Consider the following 7,631-nt stretch of genomic DNA (forward strand, 5'->3'; position numbering starts at 1 on the left):
ATATACATACCATTGTAATCAGAAGGATCAGTTCTATCAAATGGTGTAAAATACCTATGGTAATGTTGATATAGTAATGAACAGTCTTTAAAAATCCTCTCCAGATGTGTACCGAAATGCATTAAAATTTAATTTCATTCACATAAAAAATAATTATCATATTTCTATACAAGACAGAGAAAAATATAAAGTGTATGACATGTTCAGCAAATTGTGGGCTATTTAACAAAAAAGACTGAATTGGAATATCATTAACCTTTCAAAGTGGTCAGTGTTAAAAAAATGCAGGAAACGGGATTTAGAATGTTGACAGAATTCACATTCTCTTTCTCACCAAAAACATTAAAGTATGCATAAAAACTAATAATGAAGTCAGACACAACGATTTAGATTTTTTTGGTCCATAAGAATAAACCATTTATTTGTATATAAGCAAATGCTACGGTCAATAATAATGATATATAAAAAAAACATGTACCTTACCAGTAATACGGGAAGTAAGTATACTGTATAGTTATTGAAGATCATTTCGAACAGACACATAAAATGATTCAACAGATACAACTTCCTTATATAAATCAGTATAATATGAAAATTATATACATCTATAAAATGTATTATTACTTATGAAAAGCTAGGAATACAATCAACTTCAACATCACTCAAAAATCAATGTGTTCTAAACATTTGAAAGTGGATTACATAGAACAAGCCTGTTGAGAATAAACACATTTATACACAAACTCACACACACACACACACACAAAGAGGAGGATAGGGAAAGGTGGGGTGGGGATCCTGAAGGTTGAACACAGAAGACCTATGACTCATAACGAAACGCATCCCCTCCTATAGAATGCCAAATCTGACAAATTTGTTTACCAAAAAAACGAAGTCACCTACCGCTAAACTCCGGGCCATACAAGCTACTAGTTTTATTATGTATTATTTTTTATAACAAAGCCAACCATTTCCTTTGGCTCCTGCTGTACAGGAATATGTACTTGATGAAAAGACGACAGATTAGAAGTTGGAGCAGCTGAAGGCGAGGCTGAAATTTTGACGGAAATGCCTGCCAGCTGTTGTGAAGTCTTTCTGGCTGTAGCTACCAAACCTAGGTTCAACACCAGATTCTGCATTGCCAAACTTGAAATAATAAGAAACTACTGACAACGGCAATGTCAATGGAGAAAAAGTGTACACAATATGTATTTATCATTTGGTCAACGCTCCCTGATCCCTTCAGAGACTTGGTTCCCCAGTAGCAATGGATATTAGGTAGGGAAGTGAAGCCCCATGTCAATCCTAGAAAACTGTGAAAGTCTTTTGGAGTCTCTTCATCCCATGCCCCTGCACTGTGTGTTTGCATACGACGGCCTACTAAGCACAACCTCCAACCCGTTCCGGTTGATAAAACCACATATGCCTGGGACAACATAAAAAACAACATAACAAGTCTATTTCACAGTGTTTTAGTGGCAGTCTACACCACCCTATGCACGCCACCTAAATCTATACCTTCTTCCTCCATCCTCACATGGTCTTCAACATTGCTGATGAGCTTGCGCTCACAGTCAGCTATCTCTTCAGTTCTGCAACGAGGTCTGTGTAGGTCTTTTCATCTGAAACAACAGTAAAATCATACAAATGTAATACCTTTATTAATTTACAAAATAAAATCAAAACTACAGATGTATGTGTGTGTGCACATACATACATACACCAGAAGAGGTAGCCTTGAAACTATTGAAGCATTCTGGGTAACTCAAAAATATTCAGAAGTATGAAAAGTCATTTTTATTACACATGGGTTTAGCTGCCCTAAATCTGATTGCCTGGCTGGCATCAAGATAAAGACAGATTACATTTCACCTAGTAACTAACTGCTGAAAATGCAATAATAACATTTCTGACATAATTTGTGATTTCACATAATGTTTTCTATAACTACTTATTGAGAGGACTAGAAAAGCTATCAAGTCATGTCATTTTAGAAAATGTTGAGACAAGCACATCTGACGTTTGTCATTTAGAGGTTAGCAAGCTAAATCAGTTCACTACAAACTGCCTAGTGAGGTAACAACTCGAGGACAGGCAATAAGTTAATTAGCACTACATTTCTGACAGAATATGTAATTTCACATCTTGTTTTCTACAACTACATATTGAGAGGAGAACAAATAGAACAAAAAAAAAACACACACACACACTCCACTTATTTCATGTAGAACCGACGCAAACAAACGCAGCGCCCATTGATTTATCCAGCTTTGATGTGCTAACGTTATACTGACTTGCCAATAATGCTTACCGAACAAGCAAATTGGTACTAGAAAACAAACTTACAGGTTATATACTAACAGGTTTTTAACCCTTAAAGGAGTACGGGAAAGTTGAGAAATGAACGTTCTAAAGAACATCTGGGTTCATTGAATTCAACATAGAATTTTAGAACCTTCAATTGTTGCGGAACTTAGAATGTTCCAAAACCTACACCTTTAAATGAAATTGTCAAATGAAAATAACTGACATCAAAAGCAAACGAGAGTACTGCAAGCAGTTCAGAGTAATGCAGCTAGCTAAAGTTACATGATGATGCACTTAGCCCCCGCTATGCCATAATGTTGATGATGAGAAAGCATATTTCTGTCAAATAACATGATTTTAGGACTACAAATTAAGATTAACCATAACTACAACCAACGTAAAAACATATATTACCTCAGTTTATCCAGCTGTCTGGTTTCCAGTCGAGGTAAACTCCAACGAAGTGCAGGTGGCATCTGGCTGTCCATATCAATATATACACGACTGAAGTGAAAAGTTTTTTTTCACGACTGATCTTCAAGTATCCAAAACATTTCGCGCCATAAATCCCTTAACCAATCATATCAAATTGAAGCTTATGTTGTCAGCATTACGGGGAAGATTTCAGAAATAAAATCAGTCATTGGACGGCTGAGATATTAAATGATTGGTCATCGTTAAAATGTTAACGAAATTAGAACGGTCAGGCTTGTAAGGGTTAAGCTTGGTGGATGGTGACGGAGTTTTTTTTGTTTTTTTTCATTAAAGTTTATAATGGTGGGTTTGCATGATATATTGGTGGGATGTTCATTGAATGTGCAGGGGTTACAAAATGCTTTGCATAGGAAAGCTTGTTTTGAGTAACCTGGCAATAGCCAGATGAATTTCGCTCCGCCTAGCTCCACTCATCCATCTGGAACCGATCCATTGAAGTGTTGCTTCAGAAGGCTGGGCCTAATCAAAAAATGCTTGCATATGATTGAATAAGCCACTTGTCCGTCATCTATTGACGTGCTACTTCAACCACTCACATCGAAGCCAACCCGTGGCCGCTAATAACAGACTCATTACAGTCGGCTTCTACGCTATGTCACATCTATGAAACTCCCCCTCGTCCTGATTGGCTAAACCATAAAGTTGGTTGGAGAAATCACTCTCAATGGAAGAGGTCCCAGATGGATGTGGAGTGAAGCTAGGGGAGCTCATGGAACAACATTCATCTGGCTAGGGTCAGGTTGTTTTGAGGCCCTTAAGGCTGAGCGTTTTTGATTTTATGTTTCTGCAGGAATGCCATTTCTACGAGATGTGGGGATGTTACTGTGTTTTCTAGGGATTGGGATGTGGGGGGACTCTGTGTGGGGGTGGGGAGGGTCAATGTGGATGGGGTGGGGATTTTATTTAAAGGGGGACACTTCTCTGTTGAGTCCAGTCTATGTGTTTTGCCTGGGAGAATTCTATGTGTCGATTGTGTATGGGCTGGGATGGGTTTGAGGCTTAATTAATGTTTATGGGCCTTCACGGCGGGAAGGGAAGGCAGACTTTTTTGCTGCTCTGGAGCCTCTTACACGAGCAGGGGCATTGTGTTGGGTGGGGATTTTAATGTGTCGGTGGATAGGGGGAGGAGTGGGGAGGGCAGCCGTGAGCTCCTCGGGCTGATTAGTGGGTTCTCTTTGGTGGATGCTTTTAAGGTGGTGGGGGGCCAGGGTACACTTGGTGTAATTCAGATGGCTTCCAGGATAGATTATTTTCTGGTGAGTCGGTGGTTGGGGTGTGTGACCTTTGAGATTACCTGCGGAGTTTCTGCAGGATGAGGCTTTTTGTGCTAGGTTACGGAGTGTCTATAGGGGGTGGAGTCTTTATGATAACAGGGGATCCTGGTGGGAAGATGTTAAATTGAGGGTGATGGCTCTGGGGAAGGGTTGGCAGAGGGGCTTGGCGCAGGCCAGGCGCAGGCCTTGTCGGAGCAGCTTCAGCGCATGTGGGGTGATCTGGTCTATGTGCGGGGATCTGGTTTTGACTGGGGTGCGTATATGGGTGTCAAGGCGCAGCTGAGGAGGCACTTTGAGGCACAGGCCAAGCATCGCAAGCTATTGGCAGGTGTCCGTAGGGCCTCTCTGGATGAGGCCCTCCAGGTGGTTTTTTCAGTCTGTACTGTACCGGCAGGGTAGGGGGTACATGGAGGGGCATAAAGTGGGGTCGGGGGTGGTGACTTCGGTGGATGGGATGAGGGCGGAGGTGGAGAGGTATTATGGGGACCTTTTCTCCGAGAGAGGAAGGGCGGCGCCGAGGGATTCCATCTTTTTAGAGTGCCTGAGTCGGGCGCTTTCTGGTGAGGAGCGGGAGCAGCTGGAGGCCCCGCTGGCAGTAGAGGAGTTCCGGTCGGTGGTGCGCTCCCTGAACAGGGGGGTGGCACCGGGGTGTGACGGGCTCCCCTCTGAATTCTACCAGGTTTTCTGGGATTTGTTGGAGGTGTTTTGGGAGCTAGTTCGTCTGGGTTCTTTGACAGCGTTGATGTTGACAGGGAGGATCACATTATTGTATAAGAAGGGGGAGCGTTGTCTCTGGCGAACTGGCGGCCAATTACTCTCCTCAATATGGACTACAGTGGGCAGGGCTTCGGCTTGGCCAGCTTCACTCGCGGTCCGCGCGTGGGATCACGCGGTATCACGCAACTTTAATTTGTATTTTCCCAGTGCGACGCTGCAACAACCCAAACAACCGGTAGATGGCTCAAGTGAGCAGGGTGTCTACCGTAAAAAGAAATGGAGCCTGGAAAACCCTACACAGACTTCACTACAAACTTTAGCAGACTGGTTTTAGAAATAATTTAATAGCCAGAAATATGCCTGCCTGCCCTAATAAAAGAAATATTTGGTTAACTTTCGAAAGTGAATCCGTTTGCAGCCCGAAGAAACTCAGGACAAATTAAACATTCTGGTTTTCTCCGAGTGCGATGATAGACGAACATCATTTGGACAAAATATAGAGCATATCAACCTCCGTTACTCAGCCAAATGCCTTCCTATTACGTCCCTGTTATCCGCGAGTTACAGGCGATAAACGATTTTGGATGGTCACAAGTTTACTTCATTAAGCGGTTTAGTTTTTGATTATTAAAAAGTGTTTTTCATGTTCAGGTTTGACTTTGTGCTTATTCAGTAGAGCATTTAGTGCTCTTCCCAATCAGAGCGTTCACATTGCATGTATGCATCTGCATGTCATAGCGCCCGATACCTTGGGTGCTCGTCTCTCGGGCACCCACTGAAAACGTCGAGCATCCACATGTGACGCTTACAGTCCGGCTAAATTTCGTTCATTTAAAATCAAACATCGCAGTTTATGTTAAAATTCAGCATCTCATAATGTGATTGGATATGTTGCTGTCAATTCATATACCTCGCCACCTCTGAAAATTCCTGACACTTCCCACCCTGAAGAAGTGCTTGCCAAGGCTTTAATGCGATCTTCAGCCCCAAATGTTTAAAATGTATAGCCCTGAATATCATTTTAAAAGTAGTAAAACAAGCTTGTTTTTTGTGACACAGCTAAACACTGGTACCTCATAGAACGTCTAACATGGCCTAGGTGGTCGCAACTCACAAAAGTAAGCAGATTGAAAGAACTCCACGCATAAATCTAGCCTACAACACGCCAGACAGCATCTTGAGGGAGGCTTGGCTGGCGCGCCTTTATGATTGTTGCCTTCTGATGGTATCTTTTGCTGTTCACTGAACTGCATTAGGTGACACAAATGGTATTACCTTTATCTTATAACTCTCCTTGTCTGAGCGACTACCAGGCCTATGGTTTTACTAAAGTCGGGGATGTTCCCTCGACATTCGAAAATTAAGAATGCTTATGGACTCAAAATGTACCACCACCTCCTTTTGCAACCTCTCAAAGTCAACAAAGTCAAAAGTCAGCTTTATTGTCAATTAATTTCTTCACATGTTCCAGACATACAAGAGATCGAATTACAAGCCACTATCCCACGGTGGAAGACAAGACATTTTACCACTTTAAGTCCATGACAAACATAACATTCAGGTAAACAAAGTGGGTAATAAGTAAATAAGAGGCCAACACATAACAACGAAAACAATATTGCCAAAAATCTCACCGGAAACCGCAATGCACGTTCAACAAAACCAGCAAGTCGCGCATCACATAGCCCGCAGTCCCAGTCTGAATCCATAACAGCCAAGCTACGAAAAGCAAGGCGTAAGAGCAAAGCAAGCCGGTAGTTTCAGATCAACAACAACTGTTGTAAAGTGGCCAAGTGTGCGGGAGAGGCAGGCGGCCATTGTGGGTCCAATGTCCAGGATGTTATGTAGTTTAGGTGGAGGGGAGAGGAGGAGAGACCAGCATCCTTACAGCTTGGTGGCGAAGCTGCCAGGAGTCTGGAGGTGGAGCGCAGGTTTCAAAATTCTTCCCAGGGCAGGATCAAACAGATTGTGAGAGTGGGTGGACTTTGCATCAATTGGCCACCTTGGTCGCCTTGGCGGTGAGGTGGCGGCAGAAAAATGTCCTTCAGGGAGGGGAGAGTGAATTGCACGATCCCTCCAGCTGTGTTCACTATGCGCCTGCAGGGCTTCCTGCCGTATTCAGTGCAGCTCACTTCACACAGCGAGGACATACAGCTGGAGAGGATGCTCAATGGTGCCTCGTAGAATGTGGTCATGATGGCTGGTGAGCACCAGTCACTGAGCTCGCCAAGAGGGAAGTACAGGCGGCGCTGAGCTCGCCAGTGATGTAGTGTTGGTGGTCCAGGAGAGGTCTTCACCAAGATGTGCACCCCTCAGGAATTTGCGTGCTGCCGTTTCTCCACCACAGCACCGTCGATGGTCAGTGGCAGGTGTTGGGTGTGACCTCTGGAAGTCAACAACAACAATCTTTGGTCTTATGCTCTCACCACTATTGTCCCTGCACCACGGGTTGTCGATATCGACCTCCAACCTGTATTGAGTCTCTCGTCGCTCTTGGTGATGAGACCCACCAGAGTTGTGTGCTCGTCAGCAAATTTCACCGTGATTGTTGCTGGCTGCAGTGCAGTCATGCGTCAGTAGTGAAGCATGGGACTGAGCACCTATACTTTGGGGCCCCGTGCTCAAAGTGTGATGCTGCTTGAGGTATTGCTGCCAACACGTACTACTTGGGGCCCCTGGACAGATGGCAGTCCAGTAGCCAGCTGCAGAGGCAGGCAGTACCGAGTCCCAGCTTCACACGAGCTCTGCAGATGAGCTGCTGTATACAAGTGGTGCTGGTGAACTGAAGTTCATAAACAGCAATCTCACATGTGAGTCTTTTTCCAGGTAAGGGAGGGC

Source organism: Alosa alosa, chromosome 1 (assembly GCF_017589495.1).
Source record: "Alosa alosa isolate M-15738 ecotype Scorff River chromosome 1, AALO_Geno_1.1, whole genome shotgun sequence".
NCBI classification, from domain to species: Eukaryota; Metazoa; Chordata; class Actinopteri; order Clupeiformes; family Clupeidae; genus Alosa; species Alosa alosa.